Source organism: Haliaeetus leucocephalus, unplaced genomic scaffold (assembly GCF_000737465.1).
Source record: "Haliaeetus leucocephalus isolate CR32 unplaced genomic scaffold, Haliaeetus_leucocephalus-4.0 Scaffold240, whole genome shotgun sequence".
Classification (NCBI taxonomy): Eukaryota; Metazoa; Chordata; class Aves; order Accipitriformes; family Accipitridae; genus Haliaeetus; species Haliaeetus leucocephalus.
In genome coordinates, this window is record NW_010972676.1 from 5,496,353 (window position 1) to 5,510,337 (window position 13,985).

Genomic DNA, 13,985 nt, shown 5'->3' on the forward strand with positions numbered 1-13,985 from the left:
TGAAGTCAAATCCAGCAATGAACTACGGTCACCAAATATAAAGCACAATATCTTCTCTCTTTTGTGAAGGAAAGCTGCTCAGGTGAGCAAGAAAGGTGTGTTCCCTCCCTTTAGAGGAATATTGAAAATCTGGGTGATCTTTATTGATTGCTGAGACTGCAGAAAGTTATAGCTAGCAGCTAGCTAGAGACCACAAATGAGGTCAAGGACATTCATTTTAACTTTAATTTGTGGGGTCACTCAGTGCATCTTTAAAATAACAGCTACTCTTCAGACCTTGTCTTTATTATAGCACAGAACTCTTGCTTGTTTAAAAGCAGTGTTGAACTGTATGAACCATATGATAAATTCTAGTAAAAAAAACTTTAAATATTTGCATTGTGAAGCTAACTTGAGTCTCATTCAGTTTGTTGAATGCATTTAATCACAATAGCATAGAAATACCTTTAAGGATAAATACCAAGAGATCAAATGTTGCTGTAATGTAAGCAGTGTTACTGCCTCACTCAGAAAATATTTTTCTCTTTCTTTGTTGATGTCTCTAAATTCATCATCAGGAGCATTTTGTGGGGAACAAGGATTATATACAAAAAACAAGTCTGAAATGCTGCTGCAATATATAGCCAGCAAACCCCATCTGAGATTCTTGCAGTATCAGTATACCTTTTGCAGCCACATTACTCAAAAACTAAATCTGTTATTTCTTTGTTTTGTTTTTTGTTTAGGGAAGCACCGTCATGTAGATCAAACTTCCGCTTTGCTTCTTATTTTTATCTACATCCTCAGAGTTCAGTGGAAATGAACTGTCCTCATCTTCATTTGAACAACTTAGGAGGTTTATTGCCTTTTATAAAATCTTCCTTTTTTATAAATATTATTTTGTTTATTAAATTGCTAAGCTAATGTAACAAAATAACACAAAGAAAGATTGCTGAAGAATTGCAAACACAGAATAATTAGGAGATCAATAAACAGTTCAGTAATTCTGAGATGACTTTGAAGTGACCTTCCAGAATAAAAAAGCCCAAAGCTGTGTAGGACATACAAATCTTAAATGATAGTTACTGTGCCAAGAGAATTTGAGTAGGTTGGTAATGTTGATTTAGCTGTCTTAATTGTGTTGAGCTCTGCAAGTCATAGAATAAAAGAGCAGTGGTGAGAACAAAAGCAGCACACACAGTCAAGAAATACTCATGAAAAAAAATACATGAAAGAAACAGTCAAAGTGAAGTAATAAAATGAAGTAAGGAGGTAAGGACTGAACACAATAAGCTAACATTATAGCAATATTCAACCAAAACCCCCTCCATAATTCCAGGTAAAGCATAATTCCATTCTGAGGCACAGTATTTTAACTGCCTATATCACCAGTAATGAGACTAAATGCCAGTACTCTTGCATAATGGTGTGAGAAATGATGTCTTCAGCCCCTCCCGTACAAACTTTGACTATGAAGGTGTGCGCTTTTTTATTATTTTATTGTATTTTGAAGTCAGTTAGGTACAGAAAAAATTCTTGTGCTTTTGTGTAATTTTCCTGTAACACTTAACGTTTCCCCAAGACTGACAGCAATATTGTTTGATTTTCTTTAAATTTTAATTTTTCAAGTGACTCTGTCTTACATATGCAGAAAGGGCTTTCACTCCATTAATGGTATTTAACATTTAATGTTTCAAAAGGTCCTAATTTATGGAACATAAAAAATTGCGGGAGAAGATAGTGTAGCAATGCAAGATGTGTGAAATTGTGATTCCATGCAGCAATGTTCGTGTCTCCTCTTGTTAATTTTTTGTAGTGCTATTTGAATGTCTAACTTTGTTCAGATACTACTGCTGAAACAGGTACATTTCCCTTTACCCTAGACAGACTTATGAGTGAATTGCTATTCTACTTTTTGATAATTAAACTGTTGAGAAACAGAGACAAAAGGGGTTTTCTTTTTTTTGATAAGTCCAACCTCCTCCAGTAAAGCTCGTATAATCTTTTCTGTTTCCATTGTTGGAACAGAGTGTATCGCCTGTGCCATCATCAGTTTGTGTAGATGTGGCTTATGTATTTTATACCTTAGTTGGAGGAAGCTGGGTGCAAAGCTGCAGCAGCACAAACTTCCCCATGGGCTGTGCAAACCCAGCAGGATACCTGTGCTGTGAGAGACTGTTGTCATATCCCATCTTTTGTTGGGGAGGGAGACAAAGGGGGGAGGGGAGGAGGGAGAAAAACTGGGGGAGAAAGACATTTCAGTTTGAGGATGTCAGCACGCATGTCAAATAAGCTCCAATTTGAACTCCCAGTTAGGAATAGCCTTCAGGATTCAGCTTAATTGCTGAATGCTCACAGTGTGTGGCTAGGAGTCAGCAGTACTTGACTAGGTAAACTGTATTAAAGGTTGCTTACAGCAGAGATATTTGGGAAAATTATGAACTATTTCGCAACAGAATGGAAATAGAGATCAAGTTATTGAACTATGGCTTTATTCCAATTAGTTTTCCAGTGATAAGTTTGAAGAAACGTTCCCAGTAGAAAGAAAACAAAGGAATAGGAAAATTATGTTGGCTTAGAAAAACAAAAAACAAAATAGTAAAGGTTTGCTTGGTTTTGCTTCTTGTCTTAGACAAATAATACTAGGCGACCACTGCTGTGTTTCTAGCTTCCCATTCCAGTAAAGCAGCACATTTCTTTTCATTTCAGATGACATTTTATGTTAAGCCTATGACAGTTTAATTTCAGTTAACCACTGCTAACGGTGAAAACATACAAAGCAAGCAGGCAGTCATGCAGTCATTGACTGTATATGTAAATGAAGTAATCCATTGTGTTGGGTCATTATGGAGGATGCTGATTATTAAAAACTAGAAAAAAATAATAAAATTCTTCCCCCATTATTCTGAAAACCTTTCTGCCTGACTGACACTTCTAAAACATTTTGTCTATAGTTATGCAAAAGTACCTGAGGCTGTAATAAGTTGAAATGGTAGAAGACTGAAATATAAAGTCATAATTTTGTTGTTGATTCAGTGTTCCAAGCACATGTCTGTTAGCTGACTCTATTCTGAGGTTTAACTATCTTTTTAATGTTCCTTTCATTTTGTTCATTTTCAGATGTGTCACTGTTGTCTAAACACATTGTAGTTACCTCCTTGTTGTTTTCAGAGGCAGATAGGAAGTTCTGTATGGTGCTGACTCAGTTAACTAGAGGACTGAAGATTCTGGAATGAAACGTACTCCTGATATAGGACTGATCCATTTTACATATTTTTAATTATTGTCTATCACCTTAAGTGCTTTATCCAATATTCATCTTCTAGAAATGCCATTAACAGTCCACTCTACTTATGGGGTAGAGTCAAGCACAGCTTCTTCCTGAAATCCTATCAGTGTGAGATCCTTTGTAACTTCTAAAAGACCAATTGATCATAAATGACTGCCAAGACCTGTAATGATTTAATGTTGTTTGTTTTCAACCACCAAAAAATACATACAGATAATTTCCACAAATACCTAATGTGGAATTCCTGCATGGAGTGCTGCTGTATGTTGATTTGGTTTTGCTCATCCAAATCATATTCATTATTCCATAAATACTCTTTAATTTGTCCTTAGGCAAAGAAATGGTAATATACAGTTTCTCAGTAGGTTAATGTAAGATTATGACTTTCTGCTGGGAAACATTGTTACTTACAGAAAAGGAAAGGAAAAGTCTCCATGTGCAAAATTAAGAAAAAGGAGGGTGGGTGAAGGAAAGAAATAAAGATGATAAATAAAAGGATATCTGAATATCCTTCATCATCACTAGTGCTTTTTTTTTCTTGATTGAGTTGGACAGAGCATAACTGCATTGATTTCATGGGACTTCTTTTAGGAAAATTAGGAAGAGCAACAGAAGGGGGTTGCTTTGAGGAAAAACTTGATATTTCTGCAAAATAAAATACCATTCTTAAACACATGAAAAAAATCAAATTTGCCTCAAAGGAACCCGTTCTGTCACTCTTATTCATGCTTGGCATCCTGTGCTGAAATTAGTCCCATGGAATCAGTTATTAAAATCTGTGTAAGGGCTCTCATTAACTTTGCATTGTGCCCTACAAATGGGTCTCTTAAATGTATAGGCTGTTCAGCAAATGCTTGGCATCTTAAAAATAGTAGACTAGTCATTAAAAACATGTAATAATATTGTTATAACAATATGATTGTTGTAATGCAGATCATTTACTGGGCACTCTATACATATGAGAATTACATTTGTGTGGCATAATCAAAGTCAATGAGAGTCTTTCCTTTGACTTCAATAGTCGTTGGATCAGGCTTTTTGAGAAGTACCATTAGCTGTCAGATGTGTTTTTGAGACTATATGTATCAATCTGATTAATTAGTAGCAATCTAAAATGTTTTCATGAATGGTTTCTTCAAATTCAGGCTTGCATAAAGAACGCTGTAATATCTCGTTGTTGTGATTCCTCCTACAGCCCTTTTAAATTCCTGTTAATTTCCATTTGATAGTAAATTTAACCTCCCTACCAACATAATTGATTAAATAACAGGGATCATAATGAAATTCCAGTAATGCTTTCTGCATGCGAAGCTGAAAAGGGAATAATTACTGTCAAAGTAACTTCTGGATTAATCTTTCTCAGAGTCTACTTCTTTCTTTATAAAGTAAGAGTTCTTTTAATCTTTTAAACCTCTCCAGTTTTGTTGTACTGTGTAAATAAAGCTGCTCTTTTATTATTTCCTTTTTACACTGAGGTAGCACATAGAGGTGACCCTCGCATCAGTGTGTTCCCATGCAAGCTTTTCCAAAGACACAGTTTGTACCCACAGCAGGACTTGCTTATTCTTCTGGCAGAGCATTTAGTATGTTGGAGATTGACAATTGTATTGTCCCAATGTTAGGGCTGAGAAGGAAGCATAGTTTGTTTACATAATGCTGACATTAGTGTACACTGACATCAGCATTCATTGTGTCAGTATTATGTAAGAGGAGCTAGAGCTCTGCAGATTTAAATAGTTCTACAATCTTTCAATTCAAACAGTTATTTTATTAGAATCCCCCCTTTGAAATGTGATCTGAAAATTACCCAAGAAGCAAAGCAAAAAATCTGATTAGGAATAATTTGCAGAGTTTTGCTCTTAACTTATTGCTTATTAATTGGAGCAATAAATTCTGTAGCTTTCATCATCAGCCAATTTCAGCCTGCTAAGAAGCATGAAATTTTATCTTCATCAATAAGTTTCCCTTTAAAGAAGCTGTATAAAAATTGATTACAATGAGTACTGTGTCTTTGCCATTAAGAAAGACAGGTTTGTTTTCAACATAAAAAAAAATTAACTAGATTTTTATTAACCATTTTCTTAAATACCTGAGGCTGATCATATTATCCCTTTACTTGTATTTTAGTGAAGTACAATCATACAGAAAATGAGCCTTTTCTCTTTTAACTGCTGAAAGGCTAATAATCTTTGATTGTAAAGTCTGTCCTTGAATGTTGAATATTTTTTTTTACCTGTTGTTAGGTACACTTAATATCATGCTTATATCTTCTTATTTCCATGAGTCTTTGACTGAATTATTTTTACATGAGTGAAGGTGCCACAAACAAAAGTTCTCAAAGGATCCATTTTTGTTCTAGTAATGGTGTTTCCGCACAGTAAATTATGAAGAGTTTTGCAGAAGTTTATTATAAAAACTTGGCAAATATAAACATTAAATGTGTCTGTGTACAGAGTTTGAGCTCCAGGTACTTCACATGTCTTCAAAGGAACCGAAGGCACTGGGGTGAACCATAAAATAAGATCAGGATGGGATTTTCCTAACCAAATTCTTCTATGGAGAAAGTAAACAGCTTTGAAGAAGGCCTTCAGACAGTCTTTCTATAATATAAATGTTACTTTTGATGTATAACAGGTCCTCATTTTTTTTCAAGTTCTTTGCAACTATGGGAAAATCCTCCTATCATTTACTGTTACTTTTAGCGTTTACTCGTGGAAGGATGTGGTTCCACACTGTGGTTTCCCTCTTGACTCTCCTTCCCTATCCCCATCTGACTTTGGGAGTTACTTGGATTGTTTCTTCATCCCATCCACTGTCATCTTCATCTCCCTCCCCTCTCCATACTTGTATATAACTGCTCTGAGAGCCAGAAACTGACATAGAACTATAGTAACTTAAGTTAATCTTCTGGCATCCTTGTCATGCCATCTCTGCAGGCTTGCTGGCTCCAGGCTTTCCAAAATTCTAATGAAGAAGGAGTAAGAGAGAGACTGTGTCTTCTTAGGTAGGCTTCAGCAGGGAAATTGCTTTGCTATAACACCAGTGCATATTTCCATAGTCACACTGTGTCAAGGGGTATTTGGGCCACCAGGAAGGCAGACTGAGTTTTAAAAATGGATTTGCATCAGACTTCCTTTACAGCTGTTCATACCGGCCATGACCTCACAGAAACATGCCTTTGTAACTGCCTTCCATGAGAACGTCAAAGATCCTTGCTTTTGATAAGGTGATTTATAAAATAGCTTGAACATTTTTGTTACTTTATGCCTCATCCTCTCACCTTCTTTTAATCATTCCACCAGCTAATGGATAGAACCTGTGTGCTTTGCAAATGCTCCAGCCCTTTTTTGCTGATTTGAGCAGTTTTAAGTCTTGTTACATACGTTTTCCACCTTCTCAATGAATGCAGATTACAGCATATCCTCACAAATCTTCACTCTTCTCCTTCTTTCATAGTATCACAGGCAATAAATAGCTAGACCCTGCAGTCTATTTATGGAAAGGAAAAAAAGCCTCTCAGTGGGATGTCAGTGTCAGTTTTTCACGGAGTTTTCAGAATGTCATTTTCTTGGCATAAATGTTACTGTAATTAAGTATTCTCCATGCAGCAAAATTGATTCTCCATTCTGCAGTTTATAAACTTAAGCATTTCTTTGAGAATCCACAGCTCATCTGCAAAGCACTGTGCCTGTTTCACTCAGCGTGCTCCATTTTCATGTTACTAATAGAAGCTGCTTGCTTAAGAGGAAAAAAAAAAGGCTATTGAAATATAACCAGACACTATGTGGGTTGTTGTTGTATTAATTCTAATTATGTTGTTGGCATCCAGATGACTCACACTGAATCTAAAAATAATGTTGATAGAAATAATTCTCTCATAGGTTAAAAATTTATCTACTGAGAAAGCATATGAATTATGCCATGTACCTGAGACTAAATAAAAATGTATTTTAACTTGTATAATTTTTAGTCATACCAAATAAAGAAATTAAGATGAATCCTCATTTTAAAAATCTATTTAAACATGCTACCTTGCTCGCTCTCCCAGGCACATATACTAAGAATGCAGGATTAGTCCTGCAAAATTTCGTTTATGTAGGTCTTCTATCTCTTGGATACATTCGTGTGGACAGATTAAAAGGATACTATGAGGGCATGAATCTGTATATTTTAATTTGTCAATAAAATCAATGAATCAGATTTGGCCTACAGCTTGCGCTCATTTTGCATGTTGCATTACTTGTATGCATTTCTAAACAACTTCTTCTCACTACAGTTTTTGATATCATGTCATATGCCAGTTCTCCTGAGCTAAACAGTACTTGGCCAAGCCTGTTCTTAGAAGTTTCTTAAACCACTTCATAATAACTAGTGAAATAAGGTCATCTTATAGGGATAGGAGACAAAAAGATGATGGTTACTGATTACTTGTAGTAATTGGACTGGTTTTACATTTTTGCAAGGGACTTGGAAAAGAGAAAGGAAGGGAGAGAGTATTTGTGTATGCTTGTGTTCCCATGTATTTTGCACAGTTCTGTGTTTTCAGTGCCTTTTAGTGGTATAAGTAAAACATATATGTATACATTGAGCAGTTACTTGAAATCTCAGATTTGGATTAGAAAGTAGAGTGTGATTTAAAGTGTTCTTATGTATAACTGGTGCACTGATCCTAGTTGGTTGAAATAATTTGACTCCCTTTCTTTCCTCCTCTCCCCCCTCACCCTGCAAATAATATATTGAAAATAGTTTTAATTATTTCACACCTGAAAAGGAAAAAACAAGGGGAAACAAGGGGGGTTTTGTTTGTCTGTTATTTGTTTGTTCATTTAATTATGGTTTTCTAGCTCACAATTGCCTATGTACCCGAGTCCTAAAAATCTCATTAATGCAAACTGTGGGAAGAGAGGAACCATTTAAATGCTACCCTGTTCTCCAGCTGAATCAGGTGAAAGGGTTGTACTTAGCAGCTGGCTGCCAATTTTTTAAACTGTTTCAATAGGTGAAATTTCCATTGTTGTTGGTCCTGCTTGCTTTTATTATTTTTCCTGCTAGGAAAAAATACTTTCTCCTGCTTGAGGTTTTTATGATATATGGGTACCCAATATTGACTAGTACCTTTCAAAGAAAAAAGTTTGCTGTCCATTTTACTCTGAATGTAGCAGTTCAATAAATGCATTTCTGCTCACTGCATCATCCATCTTGGCTGTATCCCTTGGACAGAGGAATACACATATTCATAGACCAGCAAGGGAAAAATTACAAATAAAATACCCATGAATTTCTTATTTGCTGTAGGATCTTGTGAATGGGAATCCTCTAAGCAAAGTCTTTATCATGAATTTGGAGCTGTGTTGTTCATCTGCTGTAAGAAACAAAAGACCAATCTTCTTACCCTTTTTTAGTAGATGTAAAAATAAGAGCAGTTTCAAGTTCTCTTTGCTGGTTCAGACTGAACCAGATGGGACCTTGCAACAACTCTCAATTTGTTTGCTTACAAAAAGTCAGAATGCCATAATTAAAGGAAAGAAAAATGAAGGAGGAGAAAGTATTCTGGTGACCTAATGAGACCCAAATGCAGAACAGCAAACAGAGAAGACAGCAGGGGAAAATTCTATGTTCAGAGGGTAAGTTTGCAGTAAATGCAACCCATCCACCATTGTTTGGTCTTGCCTGCTTGCCAATCAGTCAGTAAAACTGGCTGCCAGTAAGGAATGATTATAGCTTTAGTTCTGTGATTGCTCCTCTTTGCTGGATAGTGTTCTTTAGGAGGAACATTACTATTCCATTCTTTCTTTTAGCACTGTAGGATGTTACTTGATTTTATTTAACTGTTGGGGAGGCGGAGTAAAATCTGAGAATTCATTCTAAGGAGGTCTGTGATAGTTGTTCTTTTTAATTAAATACTATCAAAATGCCTTGAAGTCAACAAGATTCTTTTTCTCCAATGTCCCTAACTCTTCTAACAAACTATTAAAACTAATCTTGCTTCTAGGCTTGTGAAGCACCATGGGTGGCAAAGCCAATTACATCAATATTTTATTTTTAAAAATAGCATGTATATTTCCCCCTATAGAGACCTGTTACATTTCCAGCAGCATTCAATACAATAGAGTACTGTTAAATATACCATTGGCATACAATCAACCACCATTTATTTTACTGTTGAGCGATTTGTTACAGTAGATAGAAACCATTCAATACCATTGACAAACAACAGACAGTCCATAGCTCTGAATTACTGTTAGAGTATTTTTGTAATGAATGGAGACTTAATTTCAGCTCTGTTTTCTTGTGGGTGCCAGACAGAATTGCGCAGAGCAGAACAACAGCTTTGTTTATTAAGCCTTGCAATGTAGTTTTGTCTAATTACTGCTGACTTGTCAGACAATAGTCAATGACCTTCAACAGGGAAGGTGAAATGACTCTTTTCACCTGATTCCTCCTGGTCAAACATCTTTCAAGAAAAACACTGGATTGTCTAATTGATTAGCTAGAAATATTACAAACTAGTAGTGTTTTAGAGGCCTTTAGGGTCCAGCTGTGTTTTAGATATAGAAATTTCCCTTTCTGTCACAATATTCTGGCAAAAAATTAAAGGCATTGTGGAGTTTTTAGTCATGCCTGTGTTAGGAGACTCAAGGGTCCACTCTGAAGTGTTGATGTTGTGCAAAAAATTTTATTCTCACTAATGAATTTCTGAGATCAGACCAAGCATTGTGTAATTTATTCCATCCATACTCTGTAAAACAAAAAATATGAAGCACACTCTGCAGGTAGATTGCCCTGGCATACCAATGCACATCTGGCACACAAGTGTTGGGTGCCTTTTTATTTGTTGGCTAAAAACCAGTGTTTACCTGAAATAGATGAGGGGAAAAAAGCAGGCAATAATGCAGTTGGAGAGTTCTCATTTATGTACTTTTAAGCTATACACTAGACTCTCATATACTGATAAACCTGAACAGAATAACATCAGTGACTTCTCTGCAATTCTTGTTCCCATCTCCAGACTTGAGAACGTTCCATAGCAACTTGAATTTACTAAAGTATCCTCCAGCCCAATTCAGGCAGAGATACTCCAAGCAAGGTCTGGACATTCTTTCAGAATTGACTTTATCAATAAGTGGCAGTTTTGCAAAAGTCCTTAGGGAGTTCATAGAGTGAGTTTATGACACTACCGTTATCATTCAGCCTCAGTAATAAGAGCTTCTTTTGAGAGCATTCTTCTTGGAAGAACTATAGTCCTTCTCCTGTTAGGTTATGAGGAGAAGAAAGATCTGGATATTGTTGACAAAGACCAGCTCTGAAGCTGTGGAACCATGATTACCTTATTAAAAGAGAATAGCACATGCCTGGGAATAAGATTGCTTTCCTTAACAAAAAGAAAAGATATGCCAGCTGTTCAGCATGAAGACCTATATATGCATCCTCAGTTGAAAATAATTTATTAATTCATAGCTGTTGAAAATATGTTCTACAGATAATGATAAAATCGGATCCTCACCCACCCAGTGATTCTTTTCATGCTTTTTCAAGACAACAAAAGCAACAAGCATCTTTACTTGAATGGAGAGACAAATGTGCTCTGATATACTGTAACAAGGAGAAGCAGGATAATATGGTCAAAAGCTGTAGAACAAATAGAAAAACCTCAGAAATGCCGGGCTAGCATAAGTGTTACCACAAACAGAAGCTATTAAAAAGAAACTTAAAGTTTTAATAGTACTGCCTAAAGGAATATTTGATCAAATAAAGAGCTTATTGAGCCTGTAACCATAGTAATGTTAGAGTCCATTATAAACTAGAATCATTTTATTCTCTGGAAACATCAGTGTTATTTCAAATTCCCGTTATTTCAAAAAGTCCTGTTTTGTAACAAGAAACAGAATTTCAACATGCTATTAGAATGTGATCTGTTGACTTTTTAAACACCTGCTTCTTCAGGTTATTGAATGAATTACATTGACTTTTGAATGAATAACACTGATAAGGATTGAACTAATTGGAGTAACTGGGGTTCACCACTTTCTCACCAGTAACATTTGCTTCCTGAAGAAACAAGCTAAGGAAGCTTGGGCTGGATGCTCTGAAATGTCACCACAGGGAGCTTGCAATCAAAGAATGCTTTCCAGCAAAATTTGGTCAGTTTTAATAGCAGGAGAGTTTTGGAATACGTGACCACCCTGAAGGGTATGCTGGCTTTACTAAAATGACATAGTTATCAAATATTGGTTTTTATTTCACAGTAAATTTGTGGCCTATGTGCATAGCCTGAGGCTCTGGGACAGAGTTAGTGGCCTACCAAAATCTTTGCACTGAAATCTTCAGCTACAAACCATAAAAAAACCCAAACAAACAAACAAAAAAGGAAATATTTTGTCCTTTAAATCAAAGGGAATGTAAATTGTCCTTTAAACTGTTGAACAAATGGAACAATGAATGCAACTGGAGTTGTAAATGTGGTTGAATGATCTTTGGTTAACTATTCATACAGTTTTAAAAAGAAAAGTTAACTACTTCATATGTCTATGCCTGAAGCCTAGCAGTCTTCAGGAATAACAACTTCTCCAGTTGAAACTGTAGGAGAGAGTAGGAAGTGCCAACTAAATAACACATTTTGTCCATACTGTGATTATCCACAAACCACACGTGCTGAGCCAGTACATTTCAATAAAATGTGAAGGCTGAAATACATCTGAGAAAATTATAAAAACACCAAGGGGATAAAAAGATTGTTAAATGGAAAAATAACAACTGCATTTGGTAAATGGCCTCGTAGGGATCCCTTGATTTAACACAAGCACAATACAATTAATAATTCCTGAAACAAGGAGTGTGCAGAGATAGACTGGCCCTTCTACAAAATAAACATAAAAAGGACAGTCAGCCTGGGATTCTCACATTGAAGTTTTCTGGCTCAGGTGACTGGTTATCCCCCATAGCAAGAGACACCTGTGTATATCTTGGGATACATTAAGGAGCTAAAGAAATCTTCATGTAACCTCTAGGTCCCAGCTTTACCCTGGGCCTCTGTCCACAAACTTCAAGAGCCAAAAATCACTGTCGTCCAGGGCTTAATCATTCTCAAGGCAGAAACTTACATCTGAGGGGTGGGGGGAGTGGCCTTACTTGCCAGGATGTTTTATGTCCTGTGGGTCTCTAGGCACTTTTTAGAGCCTATATGTATCTCCCAGTTTGTCCCTATTGTTCTTAATAACTCTTGACAGTAGGAGTTGAAATAAATAAGAGTGAGATCCTAAAAACTCATGACAGGAATTGAGGAACACTCTTCCTAAATATTTTCAGGTAATTTTTTTTTTATTAAAGCTTTGACAGAGAGAAGGAGTTACTCAAGAGGCAAATGTCAGGAGTGGAAAGTCCCTTGTATGGCCCAAGTGATATCTTCCAAAGACATGGAAGGGATTTTGAGAAGTACCTGCAGTAGTGGGGATTTACCTGCCAAGGAAATGCTCACAGCGAGCCACAGACATTCAGATATAGTTCTGTGGAATCTGTAGAGGACAGTTCAAATCCTCTTGAGCTGCTTTTTCTGTTAGAAAAAAACCAATAAGAGTAGTTTTGGAAATCAAAGTGTAGTTTTATAGTCTGGTTGTGTAAAGTATAAGATAGGGCAGGTTTAATATGAGCACAGCTGCACTGTTGAGAGCGTGCTGCTGCATCGTGCACTTCTGCAAGCAGTAAGAGACCTTGAGACACAGCTGCTGGACTACAGGTGTATGGATGTAGGGTTTAGGCATGGCTATAGCAAGGTACAGTTTTGGGTCCATTTTGGGACCAAAACATTTTCACCTTATGTGTGTCTATGTACTTTTTATCCATAGAAAGTGAACGATTTAACAAAACGATCCCAAAGATCCTTGGCTGGGTATTCTTTTTGCAATATATGTCTGCTTTTTCCTTTCTCTCCTATGGCCAATATCAGGAAAGATCCGGAACACTTTTTGTCATAGTTCTGATAGATTGAGGTAATCAGGCCAGGACAACCTAGTGCACCAGGGCATCACTGATGTGGGTTCTCCAGACAGGTAATAGGTTTAGGAGCCTGTAATTTTCTTAAGAAAACCCCAAAACCAAAAACCAACAACAAACCACAAAAAAAGCGAAATGAGACTTTGGTCTAGTTGTGGACAATACCTGTGACTGTATATGCTGTGTAGGGTTCGGCGTTCGGAAGATCTCGCGATGTCACGGAAAGTTAGAGGGTTAGTCGCAGCCTTATGATGTGTCTGTAATCCCACCTACCCTTGTTAGTATAAAAGGAATTGACTGCGCAATAAAAGGCGGAAGTTGGCGCTCACACTGTGTGTGTTATCTGTCTCTTTCCCTGGTCTGGGGGGTGATCAGTGATCTAATCGTGGCACCTTGATATGCGGCGAACGCTACATGCTGTATTACTGTTACGGGTTCGTGTGGTGCGTGGGGTTTTTTTGTTTGCTAGCGGGGGAGGGTCGGCCGGGCCGGCTCCCGCTCGCAGCTGCTGGAAGCTCCCCCGGCTCCAGGCCCGACCCGCCCCCGGCCCCGGCCGAGCCCATCGGTGACGGTGGTAGCGCCTCGGGGAGAACACGGGGGGACCCCACGGTGGAGCAGGGGAGGAGCGAGGAGGAAGGAGCGGCAGAGACCCGGGGCGGCGAGCTGACCCCAGCCCCCGTCCCCTGTTGCCCTGCGCCGCCGGGGGGAGGAGGCGGAGAGAACCGGG